Genomic DNA, 11,068 nt, shown 5'->3' with positions numbered 1-11,068 from the left:
GCGGTACGTTAGTGGTACAAAGGCGATTGATATCTCAATCGATAGGCACTATTATAGCCTCGGCGGGATTTTCGTAATTTTGGGATCGGAGCCCGAGAAGTTGGGCAAATGCCCAATTAACTATTTTTTGTGGTTTCGCTTTGTGTGGTTGATATTTTATTTAAAATTAAGTCCGATAACGTTAAAAAAAATATTTTTGGTGAGGTTAGGATTCAGCGGATATACAACTTCAGTTATATCAGTAAATATTAAATTTAAGTATAGTTTCCTGGTTAATTTACGGGACCCCAATTTTCGCGGTTTTATATTTTCGCCTAAAAGTATACATAACGTTCTTTAATTTAAGTCCGATTTTCATGAGAGTTATATTTTTGAATAGCTGTGGTTTCCCTTAAACCTAGATTTGCAATTACGTTGCTTAATTTTAATTCTAAGTGAGGTTTTTTGGACAGCGTATACGGACCCCGCAACTTCCGACATGGTAAATCCGCGTGTCTATAGAGTTCTAAACGCCAGTTTCCCTCTCGCATTTTTCAAGGCCGTTCGCGCCGAGCTTTCAACGTGTTCCCAGAAGTAACAATAAGTGTGACCCCCAACGTTTTACGCACGTTTAACGCCCTTTTTACGCACGTCGTACGACAGGAAGTAGGTAAGTAAGATTTGATCAAAAATCACCAGTTTTGTTACTTCTAGGCCTATTCCAGCTTAGGTTGCAGCCGCGTTGGAAAAAGTTAATTTTAAGTGAGTTAATTAGCCATTTCGCGTCATACCTGAATTCTTTACGCGCTGAAGCTATATTCGCATTCCATTGAAAGCCTGCCTGCAATAACAATAACGTATGAACAGGCGTGTAAAAAATAAGTGTGACCCTAAATATTTGTTATGCCCAGAAGTTAAGCATAAGTGTGCCACTAAATATTTTTTTGACCAGCTGCCGTACACACGATTGCTCGCGGTACGTTAGTGGTACAAAGGCGATTGATATCTCAATCGGTAGGCACTATTATAGCCTGGACGGGATTTTCGTAATTTTGGGATCGGAGCCCGAGAAGTGGGGCATTTGCCCCCTTTAGTGTTTTTGGTCGATTGTCATATTTGAATTTCGTGCCAATTGATACAGGTGCCATCTAACTCGTTCGCGTTTCACTACCTTATTTCCAAAACCAGGTAACTCGAAAAACTTGGTTTTTATAAAAATAAATTTAAATGGACGTGTTCGCGTTTCGCCACCTTATTTCCAGAACCAGGTAACTCGAAAAACTTGGACCTTATTTCGAAAACCAGGTAACTCCAAAAACTTGGCTTTTATAAAAATTAATTTAAATGAACGTGTTCGCGTTTCGCCACCTTATTTCCAAAACCAGCTAACTCGAAACGCTTGGTTTTTATACAAATTAATTTAAATGAACGTGTTCGCGTTTCGCCACCTTATTTCCAAAACCAGGTAACTCGGAAAACTTGGTTTTTATAAAAATTAATTTAAATTAACGTGTTCGCGTTTCGCCACCTTATTTCCAAAACCAGTTAACTCGAAACGCTTGGTTTTAATACAAATTAATTTAAATGAACGTGTTCGCGTTCCGCCACCTTATTTCCAAAACCAGGTAACTCGAATAATTCTTTTCCGATAACATTCCTCTTGGGTTTATTAAGTTAATACATCAGTGGGATTGTGTGTACTCAAATGTCCGTGACATCTTGTTATTTTCATTTGCCACCAACCAAGTCGATAGTAGTAGATCAGCGTTATTCAACTTCAGAAGGTTAGATTATGGAAATTCTCTCTCTTTTAATATTAATAACATTTATTAAAGACCGCCATAATTATTAAGAAACATTTACTGATAATATTTATTTATTTTCTAAATTGGGAAAGTTGGTAAATTTTAAAAAATTATTTTCATAATTAGGCAACCCCACAATTTTTTTCACGCGCTTATTTTTACCTGCAATAGCAGGAGCTATTGAAAAAGCAACATAAAATATCCCTGATATACCCAGTAGGTGCTTAAATAAAACATCTTCAAGTAAATCGCCAAGAAGTAATATTTCCGTGAGCCAATACCTGCAAGTTACTGTTTAAAAAATGGAAACTTTTCACCTGGAAATACAACGAAGGTCCCCAAAAGGAAAGGTCTAGGCCAAATTATTGACGATCACATACCCGTAATTAAGAGGTAGGTATTCAAAATCTGCACCTCCTAGTGGTTATGCTTTCAACTAGGCATTTCCCCAAATTAATTTCGAGCGTTGCATGTTGAATGCGCAGAAGGTGTGGCCGATCGTTTTTACACACAATCCTTAGGGATTTGTGTGTATTACGATCACCTACTGTGTAGCCGCCGCCGCCGCCGCCGCCGCTGCCGTACACACGATTGCTCGCGGTACGTTAGTGGTACAAAGGCGATTGATATCTCAATCGATAGGCACTATTATAGCCTCGACGGGATTTTCGTAATTTTGGGATCGGAGCCCGAGAAGTTGGGCAAAAGCCCAATTTACTATTTTTTGTGGTTTCGCTTTGTGTGGTTGATATTTTATTTAAAATTAAGTCCGATAACGTTAAAATAAAATTTTTTTGGTTAGGTTAGGATTCAGCGGATATACAACTTCAGTTATATCAGTAAATATTAAATTTAAGTATAGTTTCCTGGTTAATTTACGGGACCCCAATTTTCGCGGTTTATATTTTCGCTTAAAAGTCTACATAACGTTCTTTAATTTAAGTCCGATTTTCATGAGAGTTATATTTTTGAATAGCTGTGGTTTCCCTTAAACCTAGATTTGCAATTACGTTGCTTAATTTTAATTCTAAGTGAGGTTTTTTGGACAGCGTATACGGACCCCCGCAACTTCCGACATGGTAAATCCGCGTGTCTATAGAGTTCTAAACGCCAGTTTCCCTCTCGCATTTTTCAAGGCCGTTCGCGCCGAGCTTTCAACGTGTTCCCAGAAGTAACAATAAGTATGACCCCCAACGTTTTACCCACGTTTAACGCCCTTTTTACGCACGTCGTACGACAGGAAGTAGGTAAGTAAGATTTGATCAAAAATCACCAGTTTTGTTACTTCTAGGCCAATTCCAGCTTAGGTTGCAGCCGCGTTGGAAAAAGTTAATTTTAAGTGAGTTAATTAGCCATTTCGCGTCATACCTGAATTCTCTACGCGCTGAAGCTATATTCGCATTCCATTGAAAGCCTGCCTGCAATAAGAATAACGTATGAACAGGCGCGTAAAAAATAAGTGTGACCCTAAATATTTTTTTGACCAGCTGCAGTACACACGATTGCTCGCGGTACGTTAGTGGTACAAAGGCGATTGATATCTCAATCGGTAAGCACTATTATAGCCTCGACCGGATTTTCGTAATTTTTGGGGTCGGAGCCCGAGAAGTGCAGCATTTGCCCACTTTAGTGTTTTTGGTCGATTGTCATATTTGAATTTCGTGCCAATTGATACCGGTGCCATCTAACTCGTTCGCGTTTCGCTACCTTATTTCCAAAACCAGGTAGCTCGAAAAACTTGGTTTTTATAAAAATTAATTTAAATGAACGTGTTTGCGTTTCGCCACCTTATTCCCAAAACCAGGTAACTCGAAACGCTTGGTTTTTATACAAATTAATTTAAATGAACGTGTTCGCGTTTCGCCACCTTATTTCCAAAACCAGGTAATTCGAAAAATTTGTTCGCTACCTTATTCCCAAAACCAGGTAACTCGAAACGCTTGGTTTTTATACAAATTAATTTACATTAAAGTGTTCGCGTTTCGCCACCTTATTTTCAAAACCAGGTAACTCGAATAATTATTTTCCGATAACATTCCTCTTGGGTTTATTAAGTTAATACATCAGTGGGATTGTGTATACTTAAATGTCCGTGACATCTTGTTAAACTTAGAACCAGGCGGGGAAAATCTCCACCGCCAGACCTTAGCATCGTAGCCAAGGTTTATTCAACATTTTATCGCTTTCAAAGTTTAAATTAACACTTATCTTAGCAAAATCATTCATCGGAACGTAAATACATAGCTATTAGAAATATGAGTTGTGTTTCTGAAGTTAACTGTTTTTCAAATTTGAGATTTAGATTTTAGACGCGTTTTGTGTGTCATTTATCAGCCCGAGTGTGGCTGCTCTACGAAGATGGCGCTACTGCCCTATCGTCGTACGGTAATTTCTTCTCGTAAGGAAGGACAATGCTGTTAAAACGGGGCCCTATGCTTGACCTTTACTTAGGAGGACCTTATGATCTCTCGGAAAAAGTACTTCTGTGGTAATTTCCTTGAAGATGTTTTATTGGGGCATCTGTTGGGGTGGAGAATGTCTGACTTACTGGGGGACAATCGTTTCTATTATGGTTGTAACGTCGTAACTTAACCTCCTAAAGTTGAATAAACCTGTTAAAACAGGAGCGGGCGATAATGAAAACGGGATTAAGCGTACGTTAACACTGACAACACGGACTATTTTACATTTATAATTGTTTTTAAAAACGGAAACGTGTCTGCTCAACGGATGAAAATCCACTCAGCAAAGAGGCTTAGTTGCTAGGTTATCTGAGAAAGGCTTAGTAGCGTGTACTCTTTGCATGTTTTATTGTACGGGTATAATATATCCCTAACATAAAAAGCCCCTTCTTAGTCTAATTTCTTAGCAACGACTGAACAAATAACTTTACGAGAAGGAACTCATCAATACTGGGTAAAAGTATTTGTTGAACTGGATAACTTAGATCATCATGACATCTGCTAGTCTAGAATTGCTAAATTTCGCGGTCACTCCCTTCTTAATTTGTTTACTGCTCATACACTAACAAGGAGACATCCCGAAGTGTAACCCACCGATTTTGTTCAAACTCGGGGGATTGGTAGCCCTTCATGTATCATGAAAAATCCTAAAGGGAATTTATTCAATGGGCAACCGTTTTGCCATGGCAACCAAAAATGTTTTTGACAACACAAAATATTAAATTTTCTCATTGCAAATAACATGGGATTTTGACCTCAAATTGATCAAAAGTTGATCAGTTTTGATGTTTTTTTTGTCAATTTTTATCGATTTTTTCTATTTTTGGCATTTTTGAATTTTTGAAATTCTTTAAAATGATACATGAAGGTCTACCAATCCCCCGAGTTTGAACAAAATCGGTGGGTTACACTTCGGGATGTCTCCTTGTAAGAAAAATTAAACTAGAATTTATCGACGTACTAAATTTTGGCAGTTAACGCGTCTTTTCAAATGTGCCTGTGTGTGCTTGAGCGTTACGACTCAATGAACTCATCATAAGGGCGTGAATTTAAGTCTTAGATACTTCCTCCAAGGGGCTCAGTTTATTATAAACTTAGAACTGCTAATATATATCTTCTCCAAACTCAATTTCAGCGTACTAATAATTGATGTTTAATTGAGCAAAACTATGGTCCTTGGGGCGAAGAAGCGAGAACTATTTTCGAGATGGTTTACGCGATATTGACCAAGAAACAACTAAAAGTCGGAGCCACTAGAACCAGCCCGGGGATTGACAAGGAAAACCTGAAGATTTTCCGCTTTCCTCGCCTGAGCCTCGGGGGAAATAAAAAGCGCGCGAACGGCGAAGTTTAATCCTTTGACCTTTTGTCAATAAAGTCATATTGCGGGTGGATGAATCGCCGGCGTGCCCCCAAAACAATCAAGATAAGCTAGAAGCCTAGCGCAACTCCGACTACATCCCCGCGGAAGCTCATCCTCTGGGTATAGTGGTGACGTTAAGAAGTCGAGATAGCAGACACCCACGAGTCCCCGAGGGGGTTTGTAGGCGGCGGAGAGGCCTAAGATTATCGGGCAAAATCACGCGTCAACTCATTATAAGGGAAATTTGCCGCTCCCGGCGGTTCTAGAGCAAACAAAGAGGAATGGAAAGCTATAAATAACATTACAGACGGTTTGCCGGAAGATGTCGCTAGGCGCTTAATTAAAAATTCTCCTCTGAATGGGTCCGGTTTATGTCCAGCTTGGCAAACAGCCACAATTCCGTAGTCAAAGGAAAGAACGGATAAATACTTTTTCCCCAAGACATATATTTCTGCTACCAAGAGACGCTGGCGCTAGTTACGTTACAAACAAGTTAAAACGACTTTTAGCAGACAATTTCTCGAATATACTCCCTAATAGACCCCTAAGTAAGAAGAAATATTTCTGAGAGCCAGGAACTGCATGTTACTGTTTATATAGTGCTTGTTGAAATAATGAAAACTTTTAACCTGTAAACATAACGTCGTGTTTTTGCTAAGCCTTAACAAAAGCGACATAAGATCCAAGTGTGTCAGTACGGTATAACGTTTAATCTAGGAATATGTAAACTCGGTACCCTGGAAAAGGCTGGAATAGAAAAGTGTATTCCCCCACTACGAGCTCCCCTCTCTCTCTCTCTACGGCAACGCAACGCGAGCCAGAAACGCGGACATACGAGTTTAGCGCCACCTTTTCTACATGTTTAAAAAAAAATTATCTGCTAGTTTTCGAATATTAAAATTCATTGTCTATTCCTACTAAAAACACGGGACTAGAAATACGCGAATAGAAAAACTAGCAGACGAAAAGCCGATTAAAAGTCTAAAGGTTCTACGATAGATGGCGATACTTGTTATGTCCGTGAATTTTTCACTGCACCGCCTAAAACGGGAGACGAGTGACGACCACTCCAGGGCTACGTTCGGCAGCAGTCAACGGAAAAAAACCCGATGGATTTGATATTTTCCAGCGATGAGCTTTTTCGTCATAATGACGTCGTAAGTTGCTGAACGCTTTTATTCAGTCACCGGTGTTTTTTAAAATGCCGTAGCTTTTATAGTAGTTTTACGTCAGAAATGACGTCAGTCATCGGAAAAACCGACTCTTCCAGCCGATGACGTCGGTGAGTAACCGATGACTATCGTGACGTCAAAACCGGAAACGCGACAAAGCGTACAGTAGGAAACCGATGTCACCGATTAGTAATCGGTGAGTCCGATGAACTCTGCTGAACGTACCCCAGGTTTACTTGAATCCTCCTAGGTTTAATCTAGTACACTTGAATCCTCTAGGTTTAATGAGAGCATAAAAACTATGATGAGAGCTTGTAAGCCTTGTCGCGAAGTAAAGAGAGGGAGTGGAAGAGGGGGTTGAAAATACGTCATCAAAATTAGAAATTTCCTCCACTTCAGCGCCGCCGAGTGAGGCGTTTTAGAACGTATGTCTACGGGAGAATAAATCGAAGAGATAAAATCGCGCCAGACCATAGACTAAATATACCGTTGCTAGTACTATTCCAACTAGTAAACCAAGGTCCAAAAAGTCGGCAAATGAGATATTTGGCCTAAGGCCTACGGAAAGATTAAAATGGCCCTGGCTGCCATCCGTTCAGGTAAAAAGCTTCCATAAAGTTCCATTATTCCAACAAGCACTATCTAAACAGTAACATGCAGGTACTGGCTCTCGGCAATATTATTTCTTGGCGATTTCCTTGAAGATGTTTTATTTAAGTGCCTATTCGTTACCGAAAACTATCGCTACGCCCCCTTTAGTTCGCCATTGAAAGGCTTTCAATGGCGAAAAAAAGGCGGAGGTATATAGGTAGCGACTAAAGCAGACGCTATTAGTTTTTCCTCATCGTCATTGGTAATTATGACTTAATAAATAATGATACTTGCATTTTAATATAATTTTTACATCGTTTGCTTATATTTTGATAAGTTGTCTTATGATTTTTTTATTTGACTGTAGCAGACGCTAGATCATAGGTGCTACCTCGGAGAAGCTAGCGTCGTTACGCCACCTAGACTCGTTTCAGGGATTTAACCGTTGTAAAATACCAAATACTTTTTGGGCCAGTTTTTTGATGAGTTAAGGCAGAAGCCTAAAGCCATTCTGAAGTACAGAAAAGTACAGTCAATGTCAGAAACTTAACAATAAAAAATAGTAATAATTTGGTGCTTGATCGAAGCGTCGTAACTATGCCCCACCTTAAAGCAGCCGCCATGACAATATTCTACGTCACAGATCACGAGACTAAACACTACCCAATCCTGTTTAGCCAATAATAACGCGAGCAGCATGGGCGTCATAACGATATAAACTTGTTTCCACGGCCACGAAAATTGTCCACGGCTATGAGCAATCTAGTTAGGTAACCCGTGAGTCCCAGATTGTACCAGCGTGTCACTTACAAACTTATTACAAATTTGTTTTTAAATAAATTAAATTGTAAAGAACCAATAATTGAATCATTAAGGGAATTTCATATGACAGCAATACGATGAAAGAACACTCCGAAGATAGTTATACAAAAAATTTCATGTTAATATTTCCAGTATTTGATTTATTATAAGCAACGAAATTTCGTGTTTTATCCCCCCCCCCCGACTCGAGAATCTCAGAACCGCTTGGTTGAACCTACCCGCAGCGCCATCTCGTGAACGAAATATTTTTTCCCCGGTTTTATCGTTTTTCGGTCGGAACTGCCGTCTGCTACGACATTCTCCTTGGCTTTTTAACCTAGTTATATTGGTAGATTGTAGTTAATTGTGTTTTTAATATGCCTTACACGCCACCCTTTCTCAAATTTTTGCCGCTTCATTCTTTTGGCGCTGCACGTAGGTTCAATCGCGATTTCTGAAATTTTTTAAGCCGTTTGATGTAGGTTGTGGAAAAAGGAGCGTAACTTTTTAAATACTTTTCCAATAACTATATAATTTCTAGAACATAATTATTATTATTTTTTCTATCTTTCTGTAAGAAAACTCGTAAATTTTGGTTTGAGTGACAGTTCTCCTTTAAGCCTTTGTTACTGGCAGAATTTTTGTATTTTACCTCTTTTTAGTGTCACATCGAATATATATTCGAACTTTCGAAGTGACACTATTGTTATGGACGGAATGTCGTTAAGTGTTTGTCCGCGTGGAAAGCGACGACACGGTAGATGGAGCTACAAGCTATGAATGAACGAACGAATGAATGAATGAATGAATTACTTTAATACCGTCCATAAATTACAATGGTCCCTTTTTTAACAGGGAGTAGTCAAGGACTCTACCGGTACAATATGATATAATACGCTGAAACAATAAAAATAAATCAAGAAAACAGTAAAATGTAAACAAAGATATGTTATATGATGATATTATGAACTTATATACAATAGAAAAACTAGTGAATGAGCAGGGGCAACTCAAAGAATAATAGGGCCGCGAGAATTGTTCAGTTCGAAGGTGTTTTTTGGATGCGGGCTTTATCCCACTCATACCAAATGTTTTTTGTGGAATTTATACGATCCCAGTCCATCTCCGATGTCGAATAAAAACCAAGGCGCTCTGGGAATTCAGTGTCATTAGAACGCTCGAGATCCAATGGGAGGAGATAACTCGCGAACGCGGGGCAATGCATAACCAGGTGGTACACGTCTTGTACAGACGAACTGCGCAATAAACATCCTGGTTCGGCAACAAAAATATCCGCGAACCGACTAGCAGTTGGTAACGCGCCGGTTCTGGCCTGAAAGTAAATATGACTTCGTCGACCGTTATCATAAAACTGCTCCAGGTTGGGTTTGGATTTAAGCGAGTATAATTTCACGCTCTGGTGGGAATTTATTTCTTTTTGCCAGTTATCGTTCGAACGTTTTGTCACCGATGTATCAATCGCTTGGTTCCACTCCCGGAGGTTTGAGACCGCGGACCCATACGCCCCGTCAAGGTACGTCGTCCGAGTGACCTATTTTGTTCGAAGGCCTGTGTTTCGGATGTAGTGATACATAGAATGGGCGAGACGAGATTCCTCCATAAAGCGAAGGCGTCCCAGGTAGCGCAATTTACTTTTTGCTTCTCTTTCGTGAAACAAAGACCACGCCATTTCACCCTTAATAGCCGAGTTTGCAGTGATGAAATTTCCACCAACAGCCATCTTCCCAACTCCCGTCTGAGCCTGATCAAATGCTCGAATAGTTTCCATCGATACGCAAATGGCCTCGTTGCAATACGTGAGTGATGGGACTGCCACTGATTTCCACAGAGTACGAGTGACGCTGTAAGGATTATACGAGTGTGAGCCCTTGTGTTTAATCGCGCCTATTAGGGAAGTCACTTTCTTTCGGAGCTTTTTCTCGTGAACTTCGAGGTAATCCTTTCCCGTTGTTAGGGTAATACCAGAAATTCATGATCAGCGCATATGTTGAGTAGGTCTTGGAGTTCGACGTGATCTTCAGCGGCATTAAAAATATCATCAGCGAAGAAAAGAGTGGGAATCTTGAAATTGATCTTCTCGTAGGTAGGATGGCGCAACTTAAATCCTTTGCCGGATTTCACGAGGCGTTCTTCTAATGGCTGGAGATAAAGCGCGAAGAGCAGGGGTGACAGAGGGCACCCCTGTTTCAAGCCCACGGTACTTTTAATGAATCCGGTCGACGAAGTGCCAAACCAGTATCGATACTGGACATTGTCGTAAATCATTTTGATGTGTTGGACAAATTTTTTGGGAATTTCGAAGTGAAGCATTGTTTCCCATAGTTTTTCGCGACAGTCGGAATCGTAAGCTTTCTTTAAGTGCAAAAATGCTATATAAAGGGGGCGATTTTTCAGGCGTGCATCCTCGATCATCTGAGTCAGGATGTAGATATTATCGGAAGCCCGGCGATCTTGGCGGAAGCCATTTTGGAGTTCACCTAGGATGACGTTATCAGCTACGAACCTTTCAAGCCTCATCTTTAGCATTGTCATGTATAATTTGCTAATACATTGCGACAGAGCAATAGGTCGGTATGAGGCGAAGTCCTGGCCATCCTTACCACCGCCCTTGTAAATCAACTTAATTTCCGTGAGGTTCCACGCTTGGGGAATGTCATTACTCATCAAAGTTCGGTTAAAAAGAATAAGTAACGCCTCCAAACCGGTTTGGCCTATACTCTGAAGAAATTCGTTTGGGATACATGCTTCACCAGCTGCCTTCCCTTTCGGTAAAGATTTAATAGCATTTTTTAACTCAAACATGGATAATTCATTAGTAAGAGAGGCTTCAGACACGCTATCCGGAGTCAGCTCAATTGGGAAATCCTCAATTTT

This window comes from Leiobunum rupestre, chromosome 11 (assembly GCF_980474605.1).
Source record: "Leiobunum rupestre chromosome 11, qqLeiRupe1.1.hap1, whole genome shotgun sequence".
In the NCBI taxonomy this organism is placed as follows: domain Eukaryota; kingdom Metazoa; phylum Arthropoda; class Arachnida; order Opiliones; family Sclerosomatidae; genus Leiobunum; species Leiobunum rupestre.
This window is presented reverse-complemented; position numbering follows the sequence as displayed.